General features: G+C 38.4%; 1 long non-coding RNA gene across 1 annotated transcript; it reads left to right on the forward strand.

Annotated features, from left to right (window-relative positions):
* The first annotated feature begins 7,116 nt into the window (after positions 1–7,116).
* LOC128599950 (uncharacterized) lies at positions 7,117–9,598 on the forward strand. The gene is made up of 2 exons (XR_008384490.1): positions 7,117–8,684; positions 8,876–9,598. It is a non-coding gene; the product is annotated as an uncharacterized LOC128599950 (long non-coding RNA).
* The last annotated feature ends 5,750 nt before the right edge of the window (positions 9,599–15,348 follow it).

Raw genomic sequence — 15,348 nt, forward strand, 5'->3', positions numbered from 1 at the left:
AGTCGTTTCCTCACCAGACTCTGTTTTTCCTCTTCCTTGAAGGCAATATTGCTAAATAAATAAATAAATAAATAAATAAATAAATAAATGCAGTTATCGTGAAACTGAAAAGTGTTAACTCCTCCTTCCTGAAGACTTTCCTGTGGAGGAAAACCTCTGACTGATACAAAGCCCTCGCACTGGAGACTCCTTCCATGAATGCTAAATAAACGTCTTACAGCAATTATACACATTTTTATCCACATTAATATACAGCATATATTCCTGTGAGTTACGGACAATTAATCAACACCTTTTGACCAATCAGAATCGAGAATTCAACAGTACCGTGCAATAAACATATCTGTACGAATATAAATGTACTTGATCATTTTCTGGGGATTTTTCTTGACGTTATTTTATATTCCGCAAAAGACAGCATTAGATATAGAAAACATGACTAGCGCGATGGATTCAGATGGGACGAAAGAGACGATCTTGTCTTCCTTTAGAAGCGTAAACACACCGTGGGTGAGATTGACATTCCGGCAGTGTGCAAACACAATGCAATTGTTTGCATTGAATCAAGTGTAATGAATATGAAAATATTCCTTTTGCATGTAGACTTTTTATGTTTCGCTGTTGGAAGAGTCAGTCTGCACAAGATAAGTTACAATTTGGAGTCAAATACACCAGTCACTAAGTGCTAGACTACACAGCGCTGTAAAATAAAACCCTTTCAAGCAAACGTCTATTCTCCGGAGTATCATAAACCTCCACAATAATTCATTCGCCACAGTAAAAATCAGCGGGCTTGAACAAACAACAGTAGAGACTGATGAACTCATATAGGTGACACCGGAGACATGTGAAAGCCTATAGGTGGCAATTTATCACGAGAGATATTACTGCTCTGAATGTACAAAGCATTTCACCCATGAAGAAAGCAGCACTTCAGCAGATTATTATTAAATGAGATGGAAATCTGCCGTGAAATGAAAAGCCGGAGGGATTTTGACAATCTGCTGCTCTCTGTTTGGGTCAATTCTGAAAAACAGACAAGGTCTTACGTTTTTAAATGGCTGCTTGAAAACCTCGTGCTTTTCTCTTAACAGCTATTTTCATGGATCTTTGAACTCACTGAAAAGAACCCGCTTGCTCGTGTACTGCGATTGCTCTTGTTTACGTGTGTAAGATAGGGCATACACCACTCGAATCCGATTGGTCAGGAGGTTGCACGTACACACTAGTACGACTCCATATAAACACATTGAAAGCGTCTGTCATGGTTGATACGGTGAAGCTTTCTGTAAGGAGCCGTTCGTTTAGTTCGGCTTCAAGAGAGAGAGGCTGGTGAGGGAGCGAGCGAGTTTCTGCGTTTCTTTGGTTCATGAATATGGATTACTCCGTGTGTGTTGGCGCCTGCTTGTGTATTGACTCGTGATACTATGGACTATTCTTGGATTGCCCACAATAAAACTCAGCCTTAAAAGACTTTATGTCTTAAAGATTTAAAAATATATCCTTCTACATGGGCGGCTGCTCATATTGGTCTACATGAGTCAGAAATACAGTTGAGGTCATAAGTTTACATACAGAATGCAGAATGTTAATAATAATAATAATAATAATAATAATAATAATAATAATAATAAAGGAGGAATCATAAAAAAATTGCATTTTGGGTTTTATTTGGTACGGCCCTGAATAAAGCAGATGTTTAAATTGTTGTTATTTTATCTTCTGGGAAACATGTAAATATCTTACGTAGCTTCTGAAAGGCAGGACTAAATGAAAAAAAAATATATAAATAAGAATTTACTAACAAAAGTTCAAAAGTTTACACCCCCCTGGCTCTTAATGTACTGTGTTGCCTTCTTGAGCATCAGTGAATGTTTGCACCTTTTGTCGTCAGTGTGAAAAGACGGATCTCGACATCATATAGCGACCGTTAGAAAGGGGTCGAATATACAGAAGACGCTGGAAAAGCAAAGAATGTGCAGGACCTGGAGGATTTTTCTGAAGAACAGTGGGCTGCGTAACTGCTCGGGACAAACAAGGGACTCATGAACGACTCTCACAAGACATAAACACAGTCGCTGATCGTCCAGGTAACGACACACGGTATTAAGAATTTTGAAGTGGTTCATTTGTGTAAATTCAGATATTATTATCTGTTATGCGAAATAGATTATTCATGGCAGTACTAAATAAAAAACTCAATGCAACTCATAATTTCGACTGTAGCTAAGAAAACGTTTCAAATGCAAGTGTAATAAAAGAAGACGCGACAGTCTCTAGTCTAACACCAAGCTATGGGTTTTGAAAAACCTGAGAAAACCACGACAAAACACCATCAGTCGAAGCTCGAAGTAAAAGGAGACCCAGTAGCTAGTCATGACTGGCTCGCTAATGCTAGCTAACTCGCTCTCATTCCCAAGCAGCAACGTTAACGCTGGTGGTGTTGAGATTAGCAGCAGTCTTGGTAGTATCTCTGGCATAGATCACTGTTTCAGTAGTGCTAGCCACAGAGCTTTTTTTCTACACTAACATCACTAATATACACCAGTTGTGCTCAGTGGTTTAAAAATAATAAATTGTTCACTTGAAACAGTCGACCATTTATGTAAAGACCTTGTTGAAAAAAAATCAGACCCTACCTCGAGGCCCTCTCGAGCTTGGAGGCCTGTGGGAAACAGCCCAATTGGCCCTATGGTTAAGTCCGGCCTTGTTTAGCTGGAAATGTAAATTTCAGGGCTTTAGGGTTTTAGCCAGCTGGAATCCCAAACCTCTGAGGTCCCTTGTCTCAAAACGGCTCTTCACTGAGAAAGAACCAAATAATCCTCAATTTGGCACTGTACTGTGACGGTATTGAGATCTTTCTGAAAGTGTGTTTTATATAAAAGCACAGATGGTAGTCTGTGCAAAATAACAGGTGTCTTATCACGCAGTGTTCCCTGGTAAAGGCTCTTCAAGGTGTATTTGTCTTCGCCTCTCTGAGGACCGCTCACAGTATCTGCATACAAATTGGCTTTGGTTGCAAATTTGTTAATTAAAACAAAACGAAATTCAGACATCTGCATCACTGTGTTCGAGCAGCGCCCAGTGGGCAACTGGATTTCCAGCAGAGGCATTCAATCAGACTCGCAATCAATATGAACTCATCCTGAAACGTTTCAATCAGAAGCAATTTAGCCTATTGTGTGCTTTTATACCTGTACAAATGCGAAGGCTCGGGTTTGCTGTAGCGTTCATCACCGGGATGTATAATGTGATGAAGGGAAAAGAAGCAGGGACGGCTGGGTCGATGAGGTGAGAGAAAGAGTGTTAGAAAGAAATCCCACCTGCTTGAGAGAGATAAAAAAAAAAAAAAAAATGGCCGTGGTGTCAACAATAGGACTTTTGTGTTTGACTCTTTTTACCACAGGCCAAAAAAAAAAAGGAATTTCCTGCTGTTTTGGGGGAGCCCATGGTCAGCGTTGAATTTATTCACGATGTCACACTCCACAGTAGTGAAGTGTGAAGCTAAATTGGCTCATATGAAAGTACACCGTCAGGACTGTCCGTTTTTAATCTCTGTACCAATGTTATTGTTGCAAGGTGTGAATTGTTTGCCCAGCAGGGGGCTCACACCCCTCCTCTTTCCCATCACCCTGCTCGCCAGCAGCAAAACACAGAGTCACGATACTCTACACACAGAAACCCAACAGGGTCCTGAATCATCTTATACCAAATTTGCCATGCTAAAATAATTCACTTGTTTACACTGATTGAAAATGCCAGTGTGCTGCTAGAAAGCGTTTAGATAGACAGGCAAACAGACAGACAGACAGATAGATCACTTTATTCATCCGAGAGGGAAATTCACCTATTACAGCAGCACAGAAAGTTAGAAGTATTCTAAAAGTGATTTAACATTATAGATGAAACAAATAAGAATAAATAACACAAAAGATAAGAAAAAAAAATACAATACATTGTAGATACAGCAGCAGGTTTGAGTGGAATTAAAGTGCAGCGCAAACTCGTCAACATCGTAAATATTGTAAGCCATGTGAAGTAAAACACTGAAGTAAAATGGTACTGGTAGAACATCTCTAGCATCTTGCTGCAACCTGCTCGGTGGATATCACGAAAAACGTCAGGGAAGTATCCAACAACCAATGACGTGCTGAATAAGAAGAATAAAATTATCTTGCCATACAAGTCTATTGAAAAAGAACAACGCTGTTCAGCAATCGTGATGGAAATTGAACGCCACATAAACAAGCATTTACTCTGCTGATAGGCAGGCGTGAAGAGGAGAAGCTATTATACCTGAAGAGAGGCAAAGTGGGACTTCAGAAAAACAATAATCACGGCATTTGTCGTAAATAACTACCTCTTGTCTCTGTGTGCATGAAAAAAAGAATCCGTAGCCCTGCCAATTTTTGTTCCACGGGCATACTGGCTAAAAACGACATTTTTGCTAGTTCTCCATTTGGTGTAATATCAGTGCTGAAACACGAGAGTATGACCAGAATAATTTTAGACATAAAACATTTACAAAGCAAACAAAAGGCTAGAACATGCTGCATCGACATCGTTTGAGGCCATAGGGACATTTTAACCATGTTGCTAGCTTAAGGTGGATAATGCTAGCATTGTTTATACTATACAAAGTTGATTTAAGACAATCGATATGATTCATTTCACCGCCATGCCACCAGGGGGCACCAAAGTCTTCGTTCTTCGCCTCCTCGCCATGCAATTAGAGAATTGATATGCCCTTCAAGATGGTTGACTTGGTTGGTTGACGAGGAAGCGTCAATCGAGTGTTGAGAAGCACCCATGGATTCTAAGCAAGACGTGAAGACTTGCCATTTTACTTACTATCGTGTAAGTTCTAAACTGGTATAGTCTCTGTTTTCCATTACACTGTTTAGCTAACGTTACTACATTAGCTACCTAGCTAAAATACAGAGAAAGAGAGAGAAAAAAAACGTATAGACCTGATCGCTTTTTATAGCAATTTTCATGCTAATAAAACTGGCACAAATCTTCTTCAAACTTCAAGCAAACCCATAAACTTCTAATTATATTAACAGTGGTTATCTAGCTGAGGTTGAGCCACTCTAAACTAGCAACAGGATTAAACTTGTGAGATGTAGTATCAAGTATCAGATTTAAAAATTCACAGCCATTCACAATCATTCCCACCAGTCTCTTGCTCTCATCTTAATTAGTTTTTATAGAAAAATAATCAACTTGGTTGGAGTGGTTACAGTAACATATCAAAGCCCTCCATTGTTGACCGCTTTCCTGTAAAAGCCCGCCATGCTGTTTTATTCGTTACTTAATGTCCATCGCCTAATTTGTTTTATATCACTTACAGGTACACAGAGAATTGCATTACAAAAATGCCGTTAGTTTATTAACTTATCAGGCTAATTAGACTCAAAACGCTTCTGAAAAAGAGTACCCATAAAGCGCACATTCATACTCCCTTCAGCCGAACCTGCTTTGAGGTGAGCTGAGGTGATTTATTACCACTTTAACATGGATTCATTTCTTGGCATTCAGAGCTGAGAGCCGGCAGAGCTAAGGCAAGCGGTTTAAAAAGTCTGACTAAGCCATTTTCACAGAATGGTCATGGTCCAGAAAGCATTCAAGTCATGTTGAAAGTATTGTAATGACTAGTTTCCGACTTGTACAAATTTGATGTCAACCTCTGAGTCGGAATTTTGGAAAACTTCCTGATGGACGCGGTATCTCTGACCAAGCGGGAAAAAACACAGACGTACAGTTGTCACAGCTGCTGACAACTTAGACAACTGAAATCACTAGCTTAAAAAAAAAAAAAAAATCACAGTTCTGAAGAAACACCATGTTTCTCCTGAGTGTAAAGCATTAGATCAAAAAAAGTTCAGAAAACTTCACTTTGGCCAGAAGGTACTGTGGCTGGTTAATAGTGCGCAGCGATCAACTTTCCATCACTGCCTCATTGAAAAACATTGAATTTCCCAGTTTTCCAACAAGCCTCTGCTTCTCAAAAAAGAGTAACACGTTGTTACTGAACTTCATTTGAAGGAAAATTATCCTAATGTACTGTTTTGTGCACTGAATCCATGCAAGCTTCACCTATTACTAGACACTTATACTAATTTCAAGCTTGAAAATTTCTCCTAAGGCTTCTTTCAAGCTAGAACGTGTAACGGTTGCTCTCTTTACCTCCCAACGTTCAAGTGTAACGATGGAAGCCTTAGAGACGTCTGACGGTCTCGGGTCTCGCTCGCTGGCCAGACAGAACCTTTCAAAGCACAGCACTGACCGCCTCGGGTTATAACTAACATAGTGCTTATGGATAAATCTCAGCAGCACGGCACGGTCGCACAGCTACTACTGTACTGTATATACGCCATTAAGTTTGAAAGTGAAAATCCATTAACATTCCAGACAGGTGTTCGTCTTACCTCCTTCGTCAGAGTGGGACGAAAAGTGCACCGCATTGAGGAGAAGTATTTGATTAACTTGACTGTCAGACAGGGAACACGGCGCTCAGACGGGCACGTGACCGAATAACGAAAAGAACAAATAGTTCTGGTTCCCCATACTGAATGTCACTTGCATGTATTTTACGAGCTTTAAAACTTTAAAAAAAATCAAATTTATTAGATATATACAGTACTGAACGGGCTAAATGACTGAATGAACGGACGATAAAGGAGCAATCACTCACTACGTTGTAGCGTACGTTTATAAATGTCTTCATTGTTATGTTTATTATGCAAAGCTTGAACATTTACGGCGATTGTTTACACCGATTATGCCGAACCCTCAGGCAAACGGACTAGCAGAAGACGAGATCAGGTTTCGCTCCAACGGGAAACTGAGGCTACAGTGGGCAAACTCGGTAAACTGGGCCATCTACCTCAAGGTGTGACATGACCTCTCTCGTCAGAACTGCTGCTCGCTGGATGTACGGGTGTGGTTTTGTATTTGCACCATTCTGGAGTTCAACAAACCAGCCCATCTGACATTCTGATGTTTGATGTGAACATTAATCGAAGCTCTTGACATCATTTTATGCATCGTGCCACTTCCACATGATCATCTGATTGGATAATTGCACGAATGAGCAGGGGTGTTCCTAATAAAGTGCAGGTCATCGTTCTAGACGTCCATTATCATCGTACCTAAAAATTAAAACCACTCTCAAGGCATCGGTGCATCTAGGATGGACCTGGTTATATTCATTAATGAAAGATGTTGCCTCACGTATACAGTTAATGCTTAATTGCATCGCGGCTTCCAGTTGAACCCTGTTGCTCCGTCATTAACATATAAAAACCCTGCTGTAAATTTAGCTCATTTGCATCTGGCTTGATTAATTCAGTACCACGGACCACTCTTAAGAGACTCCAGCTCTCTCGTAAACTCGTTTGCTCATTAGTCTTTTAGGAAGCGGTGTATTAGGATAACATCTGTACACCAGTTCTCTGATGTGCTGAGGAACCTGAACCAGCAGGTACAGGTGCACTGCGCTTTAGTGCTCTGGATTCTCGCAGTGTATTTGAATTTGTGTGAGAAAATGGTCAGAAATTGTGTTTAACACATTCAAAAAGACTGGAAGTGTTGTGGACCAGCCGAGAACCTGGTGCTGGGGAACAGTCCATATGCGTGGCGATTTTGGGACACCCTGTATTGTTTTTTTGTTTTTAATAAGAGAACCGTAGCTAGGTGCACTTCATCACATTTGATCTAAGGTTAAGGGGAACACTAGAGAGCGCTTTTCTGACGTTTTTTTTTTCAACCATGCACTTGGAGCACCAAGTCCTCCAGTAGCCCACACACACACACACACACACACACACACACATATTCACACACTTTTATTTCAACATGTCATGCCCTGAAATTTCACCAGTAAACTCAAGTACGCACGACATACTGAATATAATCGCTTGAAATATCGTAGTGAAACTCCATGTGAAAAGTTATGACTTGCTGGACGAAAATCACGTGCAAAGTCAAATAAATAAATAAATAAATAAAGCAATAAAGCATACGTGCATAAGTGTGTGAACCATAACATGCAGTGCCTACAGTACGAGCACGTTTTAGTGAGTCACGTGATTCCCCTAGAGGACGCACGCTATTTCATACGTCATGGATGTTCGTGTGTGAGACAGAATGACGTCAGAGTTGTTTGTTGAACCTATAGATGGCGGAAGACTCCCTTCCGTGTCACGCGCTTTATTCCAGTCTTGACTTAATTTCGGTTTGAAGCAGAAAAAAAAAAAGCAAAACTGTAGCTGGGAAAAGTTGAACACACGCATTGGCATGCCTCGAAATCGAAATGTGCATGAAGCTGCGCGCGCGGATCAGCGTTCTGGGTTAAAAAGCGTGCTGTTCTCGTGCTGCAGAGGCGCGCGCGCTCCACTCCATGGATGAGTCCTCTGCCTGCGTCTCGCGCACCAAATCTCCGTTTTCTCTCTCTCTGACCGCTCAGTTGTTTTTTTGTTTTTTTGTTTTTCTCCGCAACGCTTCATGACATGACATGACAGACGCTCGAGCTGGATTTGCTTTCTTTTCTTCTTCTTCTTCTCTTCTCTTCTTCTTCTTCTTTTTTTTTTTATACTTCTTTCCGACGTCATCTGCTCTTCTCACGCGACGATCAGAGGCTGGATAACGGGACGTCTCTTAGTCGCGCGCACGGTAAGCAGGTGAGCTCTCATCAGGACCAGCTACTAACTGTAAAGCCTTTAAAACATCTCCATGTTTATATGGGACATTCTGTTCTGCAGGATTTGCATATGACTGTAGCAGTAGAAGTTTTGGGTATTTGCATTCTTAAAGTGTCAGAAATAAGTTTCTTTTGTTTGTTTTTTGTTTTTTTTTCAATGTTTTGTCTCAGGACAAAGAGACTAGCTGTCTGAAGGAGATGTCAGAGATAGTCACTGGAACCTTCTTAGAGAAACGCGATGACCACAGATGACCCAGCGGACATTGGGATAATCCTGGAAGGCGTGGAGGTGCTCAGCAAGTTACCTAGTGTACCCTTTGCAGTGGCAATGCTTCTGGGTCTTATATATGCACTCAACCTAAATTATCCACCAGAGCTTAGGTATATATTTACACTCGGAAAAGTCAGTCAGAAAATGATGGGACTGGATGGAAACATGCACTAAAATCCAAGCTGCTTTGTTATGAAGTCATCGAATACATGATTTTAAAACATTGAGGCTTGTTTTTTTTTTTTTTTTCCGGAAAGACTTTTTTTGTACTCAGATTTGTTCAAGTGATTCTTGTGGTGTTCTTGCTGTTTTTTTTGTTTGTTTTGTTTTGTGTTTTAAATGTGTATGTTAGGAACAACCACAAGAAGAAGCATGTGAAAATGTAAAGCCTTGTTCAGGGCATGTTATAAAATGCAAGTTAACGTTTTGGAAAATCTCTGAAGGCGAAATACTCGAGCACAGTTTTGAAATGTAATGCATTACAGTTTGTCTGTTTCGAAGGCCAGATTTGAACGCTGTTGGATTCTTTGTGACTGTTGAACGTTGTAAACCAGATCTAGAATGTAGTACCTTGTTCAGTATGTTTTAAGAAATACAAACTGAAGTTTTTGCAAGTCTCTGAAGGAAGGATTTTAATGATTTTTCTTGTTTGAACTTAACTTTTTTTTTTGTTGTTGATATTAACAAACACGAGAGCAATATCTTGACATGATAAACGGCATGATTTTCAGGTTTTCGGTCTCTTTGTAAACTATAAACTTAACCGCAAGAAGTGTATTTGAAAAAAAAAAAGTTATCTTTTTTTCCCCTTTATTTATTTATTTATTTATTTTTTTGCAAATCCTCTGAGACAGGATTGACAATTTCGCATTCGAATCCATGTATAATACAAAAAATATTGAGAGAAATTAAATGATAAAAGTAATAAACGAAAAGGATTTAGACCAACGCAAGGAAATGTATTAAACTTTAGTAAATGAATAAAACAAATTAAGTTGGACAAACATAAGACAATTAATTAAATAAACAATAGTAAATCAATAAAGTTAAACTGGACCAACATCATAAAATTAATTAAACCATAGTAAATTAATGAATTGCTTTAATTAGGACCAGTATAAGACAGTTTAATAAATAATCAAAAATGTCTGAAAGTAAATAAATAAATTAAGTAGCACCAACAAAATAAAAAGAATTAAATAAACATTAGTGAATTAATCGAATGAATTTGGACCAAGGTATGAAAATTTAGTGTGACAAACTTAATAAAGTTAAGTTAAGTTTACGATAGTACATTCATTTGACCTAATCAGACTAAATTGTGCTGAACCAATGAAACTAACTTTATTTGAATGAAATCAGTTAAATTGTGTGTAAAAACGTTCTAAAATTAAGTTAGGGTAATGAATGAATTTTTTCAGCTTACCTCCTTTGTCACTCAGGAAAAGTTAGAATTATTACATTTTCTAAAGTAAAAGTGTTACTGGCAGGCGATGGGTCATAAAACTCCGAAAAAACTGTCCCAGTAATTGAGTTAAACAGCTGCTTGAGTTCACGTTTATGATGAGACTAAATGATCTCAGTTCATAATCAGTGACAGTAATTAGTGCATTTATTTTTCTCTTAATGCAAATCAGAGTGTTTTAGACTTTTTGTTGTTGTTGGTAATGCACGGGATACTCTGTAAAGCCATTTTCATTTAGACTTTTAAATTACCTAAAAAAAAAAATAAATTAAAAAATGCGAAGCTTGATGGATTATATTAATTTTCCATTATTGACGAATAATCACTATCCCTAATTACAGCAGCAGTGTAGCACTAAGTATAAGTGATGGGACTGGATGAACATTCATCCAGCACTCATTATTCATTATTTATTGATGCATTATTGAAGAGCTAAAAGTAATATCAAATGCAGGGCATAAACATGTATCTAAATGAAAAATGGAAGGCAGGTTAGATCACTTAGGTAAAATTACAGACTGTGTTACAGCCTGAAGTGGTGAATTACAGCGCTGCTTTACAAGCTCTGCAAAGAAGATAAATGCACTGGAAAAGTGTGTGTGCTGTTTAGATGAGATAGGACAAGATAAGATTGGGTAAGATAGGTAACATAGAAGAGAGAAAAAAATTGAACTGACAAGAGTGAAAATTAAGCAAAAAGAGCAAACGTGAAACCGAGGGGAGTGAGAAACAAGCAGAGAACAGTGGAAAGGAAACAAAGAAGAGCCAAAAGGAAACACAGAAGAGCAAAAATGAAAAAGAGAAGAGTGGAAATGGAACAGAGAGGAGTGAAAATGAAATACTGAACAGCGAAAGTGAAACAGAAGAGCAAAAAACAAAACAAAACAGAGAAGAGCAAAAAAAAAAAAACAGAGAAGAGCAAAAAAAAAAACACAGAGAAGAGCAAAAAAACAAAGAAGAGCAAAAACAAAACACAGAGAGAGCAAAAAAAACAGAGAAGAGCAAAAAAAAACAGAAGAGCAAAAAAACAGAGAAGAGCAAAAAAAAACAGAAGAGCAAAAAAACAGAGAAGAGCAAAAAAAAAACAAACAAAAAAAAAACAGAGAAGAGCAAAAAAAACCAAACAAACCCAGAGAAGAGCAGAAAACCAGAGAAGAGCAAACAAACAAACAAACAAACAAACAAAAAAACAGAGAAGAGCAAAAAACCAGAGAAGAGCAAAAAAACCCCCCCCAAAAAACAGAGAAGAGCAAAAAAAACCAGAGAAGAACAAAAAAAACAGAGAAGAGCAAAAAAAAACAGAGAAGAGCAAAAAAAAAAACAGAGAAGAGCAAAAAAAAAACCAGAGAAGAGCAAAATAAAACAGAGAAGGGCAAAAAAAAAAACAGAGAAGAGCAAAAAAACAGAGAAGAGCAAAAAAAAAAATCAGAGAAGAGCAAAAAAAAACAGAGAAGAGCAAAAAAAAAAACCCAGAGAAGAGCAAAAAATAAACAAAACAGAGAAGAGCAAAAAAAAAACAAACAGAGAAGAGCAAAAAACCCAGAGAAGAGCAAAAAATAACAGAGAAGAGCAAAAAAAAACCCAGAGAAGAGCAAAAAATAAACAAAACAGAGAAGAGCAAAAAAAAAAAACAGAGAAGAGCAAAAAAAAAAAACAGAGAAGAGCAAAAAAACCAGAGAAGAGCAAAAAAACAGAGAAGAGCAAAAAAAACACAGAAAAGCAAAACAACAACAACAACAAAAAAAAAAAAAAACAGAGAACAGCAAAAAAAAAAAAAAAAAAAAGGAAAACCAGAGAAGAGCAAAAATAAAACATAGAACAGTGAAAGTGAAACAGAGGGCAAAAAAATAAAACATAGATTTGTGAAAACTAAAAAAATTAAGATTCCAAATATTAAACCAAAACAAAAAAAAGTGAAAATGAAGCAAACTGAAAAGAGAGAAAAAACAACCAAAAAAGAGCTATAAATGTAACAAACGGAAGAGTGAAAATGAAACAGAGATAATAGAACATTAGTTAGAATAGAGAAGACTGAAGATGAATGGAAAACAGTTCAAAAGAAATATAGAAGAGCAAAAATTTAACAAACAGAGCAGCGGAAAAATGAAATTAAGCCCAGAGATGATGCCACACAGGGTCTCCAGGACAGTGTGAAATTAAAACACACTTTACAGTATACATCTCACCTGACATCAGGCTCTTTATAACCACCGTCCTAATTATCCCGCAAAACATATCCCGCTAAATCACATTTCTTCTGCATCAGGGAAACATTTCTGAAGGTTGCTGAGGGGGCTGTACGTGTAAAGATGGGACTGGATGAGTGTTCTGGTTCCACTCATTATTCATGCATCATTAAATAGCACAAATATATCAAGTTATATATTAGCTTACGGAGGCACGCCAGCTATACGCATCGCGTTTATGCTTCTCCACCTCATCTTTATTCAATCCTGAGAGCGTCAGATTGCTTTTCTCACCTTTCGTCAGCTTCATTTTCGCTCTTCGCCGTTTGGATAGTGCTCGTGTATTGCAGTGTGCGTCTCACCTGAGCTCTGAGATCTGCGATCATGTTGACTGAAGCACTGCTTGAGCTCATTACACACCTTGGTGAACTGATGGAACGCTTCAAGCCTTAATCACGAATTTTTATTATAATAAATGGTCGTTTTCGATGATGATCATTTGACAAACCCAGCAGAAGGGTTATACATGAAAATAAACTCTGAGCAGGTCTGTACACGACAGGAGATGTTCTTAATCGTGTTTGATTAGTCGTGTTAACGTGTGTGATTTAACGTCCCCGTGGACGGGCTGAGAGATTTTTAATAATTCAAGTGCTCTTGCTCATCTTGTCCTCAGACTAAGGTGCGTTTTCCTTTTTGATTTATTTATTTATTTATTTATTTATTCATTTATCAAAAATGGGAACATAATAATCAGCTTTTATTAAACTGTCAAGATTTCTGTCATGAGTTCATATTTACTCAAGTTGTAAAATCAAATCCTGGGTATTAGGGTGGATTCGGAATCTAAGCAGCGTCCTGCTTGAACAAGGAAGCAATAAAACATTTACGGGTCTTCTTCTTCTTCTTCTTCGAGAAAAATGATGAACGATGGACTAGTGCGCTGAAGCAGAGTTATTGCTACCACCCCCATAACAGCACAACTTACAGTAGTTTTATTCCTCCTATACGACGGCAGTTTAGTAAAGATGATTTATTTTTGTCCATTTAGAGTTACATTTAATGACGTTAACGAATCTACTTAGTTATGTTTACTGTTATCACTTACGTTGTAACAGGTACGAACAGTCTCGTTTTTTTCTAGAAGTTAACCCACACACACGCACACATGTACACATGTAGACATGTACACACACACACACACACACACACAAATTCAGCTTGTCATGTTATCGAGAACCTGATGACCTCCAGTTTTCCACTGGAGATTCTTCCATAAATGTTAAACAAACGTCACGATGTCAACAAAGTCACCAAATAAACACGTTTTGTTTAGTCTATGATGAGCTACCTTGCAGCTACGATCCAATCTGTATTGTTATTGTAAGAGCCGTTATGTTGTATTGAATGTCGGTTGTAATTCCACAGTTTAACACTGGGCGGAGTGTGGGTCGAATTTGTATACAGGTAGCCAGAGAGTAAGAGAAGGCAGGTGTAATGGAGTGTCATGTGGAGTCATGTGCAGGTGGAAGCAAAGCTGGTGGGATTACTAAGCCTATGTGAGTTTAAAATGATATCTACGAGCTTTGTGATTTAAAAAAAAAAAGTAGTACTAGACCGGAAGCATGTCCTGTTTGGATCTCACGTGTCGGAAACAATCCTACAACATCTCTAAGGGACAAGATGGTCGTTTGTCACTACAGTCGTAGAAAAGGAAACACGTTCTGACCAATCACAATCGAGCATTCGACAGCGTTGTGATATTAAAAATAGGCAAATGCATTAAAGCGACGAGCCACTAGAGGGCATGCATTCCAGTGATTTAATCATGAGGAAAGTGACACAGTTGGGCCAGATGGGTTCTCGAAGGCCTTGTTTTGATCATGTAGAAACCCTACCGGTTAACTCTCCTGCTCGCTCGATTCTGGTCAATATTAAATTTCCTCTCTGAATGAAAACAAGCAAGACCCCTTATTGCAAAATCAACAGACGTAAACAATGGATAACTCGGTTACCGATTTTTCACAGTTGAACCTTCTTCCTCCTCCACATGCCCCCCCGCCCCCGTTCCCCCTCCGTTTTTCTTTTTTTGTTTTTTTTTAAGCAAGTATAAGAACAAGTATAGTAGAGGAAAGTCTACAGTGTTCACACATTCAGATCCTGTCTCAAATCCTGTCTCAGTGATAGGAATAAAAATACAAATACAAACAAATGAATAAAAAATGAACAAATGAAGTGACTTCTGTTTAAGTTCTGTTTAAGAGTCCATGAAGGAATCAACACCTTCGGACCAATCAGAAATGAGAATTCAGCAGAGCTGTGGTATAAGTAAGGGATAATCCACGGCCAGGCTAGGTTTTAAGGCACGACATGGAAGGAAAGAACCTGGTTGCCTCTGCGGAGTGCATTATAATCGTGTACCTCACACCTAGCCGTGGATTATCCCGCTCATACCATGGTCACTTGCCAGCAGTGACAAGTTAAAGCTGTCACGGATGTTTGCAGTGCAAAACCTATCCGAAAGCATAAAAATAACGGTTCATTTGTGTTTGTTATTTTATATACGCGTCGTAAGATCTAGAATTCTGCCCGCTCTAAATCCATAGAACTGATATGGAACTGTAATGCGGTCGAGACCTGACCGGAACTACTTTAGCTGTGCATTTACTAAAAAATTATTGCACAGCTCAGAACCTCTGTCAGCCAATCAGAATCGAGAATT

This window comes from Ictalurus furcatus, chromosome 23 (genome assembly GCF_023375685.1).
Source record: "Ictalurus furcatus strain D&B chromosome 23, Billie_1.0, whole genome shotgun sequence".
NCBI classification, from domain to species: Eukaryota; Metazoa; Chordata; class Actinopteri; order Siluriformes; family Ictaluridae; genus Ictalurus; species Ictalurus furcatus.